The following is a 3,180-nucleotide window of genomic DNA, read 5'->3' on the forward strand; positions in this document are numbered from 1 at the left end:
ACTGAAATGAATAAAACATCTTTTAAATCTTAAGTTGTAGTTTATTTTAATTATTGTAATTTCAAACAGAGTTATTACAGCACTTTTCTGATTCTTGATATATGTGCATTTGATACAGAGCTTTTGTGGTAGAGCAGGTGACAGCAGCATTTGGGAAAAAAGGGAAAACCTGAAACAAAAATATAAAGTAAAATCAAGTGACATTATTGCTGTTAAAATGACTGCTTTTGTATTGTGTTTGTGCATCTTTTTCAGAATCTGAAATGTCTGCAGACTGGTATGTGCAGTGAGGATGGAGAAGTCCATAGCAGCATACTGGAAATGGTCCAGTGCCATGGATGAGACGCTCCATCACTCCACCTCTTACTGCCTCATCTGGGCCTCTAGATGTTGCTGTGGTCTCTTCATCCTCAGTGAACCCAGAGCCAGCTGGAGCATCTAGAGAAACACCAAAAGACACTGAGGATGTGAGTTTGGTCAAGTTTGTTCTGCTGGTTTCTGTTCATACAACATCAGTCAATGAAACCTGAGTTTCAGAAGCTTCAAAAGCATCATCAAATAAAGTCATGAAGCTTCTGAAAGTCAGGCTCCATTGACTGATATTGTATGAACACAAACCAGCAGAACAAACTTGACCAAAATCACCTTTTGTGTTCAGGAAAAACCTCAGTGAGCCCAGAGCCAGCGAGAGCATCTAAAGAAAGACCAAAAGACTATGAGGATGTGAGTTTGGTCAAGTTTGTTCTGCTGGTTTCGGTTCATACAACATCAGTCAATGAAACCTGAGTTTCAGAAGCTTCAAAAGCATCATCAAATAAAATCATGAAGCTTCTGAAATTCAGGCTCCATTGACTGATATTGTATGAACAGAAACCAGGATTCTGAAAAAAACTAAAACAAGGATTGAACAGTGTGGAGGTGAGTAAATAATGACTGAATTTATGTTTGGATGAACTAACCCTTTAAACCCCTCAAATAGAAACTGTATGAAATATATGCATGCATTTATATAATAGTAGCACCTTGAAGAAATAAACTTTAAGAAATAAGCAGCTTTATTGAGCGTTTGTGCCAAAGTGTGTTCATACAATATCAGTCAATGGAGCCTGACTTTCAGAAGCTTCATGACTTTATTTGATGATGCTTTTGAAGCTTCTGAAACTCAGGTTTCATTGACTGATGTTGTATGAACCGAAACCAGCAGAACAAACTTGACCAAAATCACCTTTTGTGTTCAGGAAAAACAAAAAAAACAAAACACACACAAGGATTGAACAGTGTGGAGGCAAGTAAATAATGACTGAATTTATGTTTAGATGAACTAACCCTTTAAACCCCCAAATAGAAACTGTATGAAATATATGTAAGCATTTATATTATAGTAGTACCTCGAAGAAATAAACTTTGAGAAATAAGCAGCTTTATTGAGCGTTTGTGCCAAAGACACAAAAAAGCATTTACAAAAATCACATTTACATTTATTAATTTGTCAGACACTTTTATCCGAAGTGACTTACAATGCTCTTATTACAGGGACCCCAATACCCCTGCAGCAACCTGGAGAAAAGAGCCTTGCTGAAGGACACACCGGTACATTGCTCTTATTACAGGGACCCCAATCCCCTTGGAGCCATCTGGAGTAAAGACACACCGCTGGTGACCACTGCGGAGATTGATCCAGCAAGCTTCTGCTGACCAGTTCACTATACCACAGAAGTAATGAAGCTATATCAAAAATTAGCATGCAATTGTAAACATATGAAATTAAATTTAGCAAGAAATTAAATGCTGACAGCATGAGATGTAAAACGTTTTACTCTGTGTAAATGTTTTACAGGTAGTCGTGCTCATGGAGAGCAGCACACAGATGTTTGGAGCAGATACAGCAGCAGTCAGATTGTCCCGCACATGTTCAAGATTGTGTGGTTCAGGGGCATCATGATCAGATTCAGTCTGACTGCAGCAGTGAGGGACATGATGGACGGCAGAGTGGACACGGTGGTCAGCTGCAGAACTGACACAGCTGTGTTGAGATGCAGTAGATGTGGATTCACCATCTGTAAATACATGATTGTCAGAACAATGTTTGAATAAAGCTTTGTTTCATGTGTCATTGTCATTTCATGTGTATTTATTTGTTGCCATGGTTACTTTTATTCTTTTACTCTTTTATTCATGTTTCCTGTTGTTGTCAGTAAATAAAATATAGCTTAATTGTTTCATTAACATATTCATTAATTCATTACTTGACTGAAAATTGAGATGTATTCACCTTGGCTGCATTTGTCTTGTGAAGTCATGCATAGCTATGGCATATGAAAAAACAAATTACAATTTGTTTGTTTTACTAAAAAAACTATTATTAATTATTGGTCAGCATTTATAATTATTATTGCTCATAAGTGTTGGGGTGGGCTAGCAATGCTTTCTGAGGTAATCTTAATTTTTAAGTAGTAATACTTAAATTTTTCGAGTGTAAAATCAACAGTCTTCTCCAAAGACAAGATCTTTGAGCAGCTGCCTGACATCTCCTTTGTGGAGATATTACAAACGCTGAGGAAAACTGTACTAGGTAGGGTTGTGGAGTTACTGATGCTATGAGGTGTTTGTGCACCTGAATGAACAATATAAAAAAAAAACAGAAAACAACTATAATGGGTTTGCATACATCATAGTATGAGATTATAGATTATATGAAAAAAAGGATTAAATATCTTTGAATAATCATAATATTCATATAAGCATAATGCATTCAAAAATTACATTTGTCTTTGTTGTTTTGTTATTTATAAGCCTCAGGGATGAAACGAGAGAAATTCAACAAGAAAAAGAGGAAAACAAAGGAGATTTAAGCCAGTTTTGCGTGTGGATGAACAATTTTGCACATAAAATAAAGAAATTAATAACATATTCACGAGATAACGAGGAAAACAAAGGAGATTTAAGCCAGTTTTGCGTGTGGATGAACAATTTTGCACATAAAATAAAGAAATTAATAACATATTCACGAGATAACGAGGAAAACAAAGGAGATTTAAGCCAGTTTTGCGTGTGGATGAACAATTTTGCACATAAAATAAAGAAATTAATAACATATTCACGAGATAACGAGGAAAACAAAGGAGATTTAAGCCAGTTTTGCGTGTGGATGAACAATTTTGCACATAAAATAAAGAAATT

This window comes from Sinocyclocheilus anshuiensis, unplaced genomic scaffold (assembly GCF_001515605.1).
Source record: "Sinocyclocheilus anshuiensis isolate Anshui unplaced genomic scaffold, SAMN03320099.WGS_v1.1 scaffold954, whole genome shotgun sequence".
Taxonomy (NCBI): Eukaryota; Metazoa; Chordata; class Actinopteri; order Cypriniformes; family Cyprinidae; genus Sinocyclocheilus; species Sinocyclocheilus anshuiensis.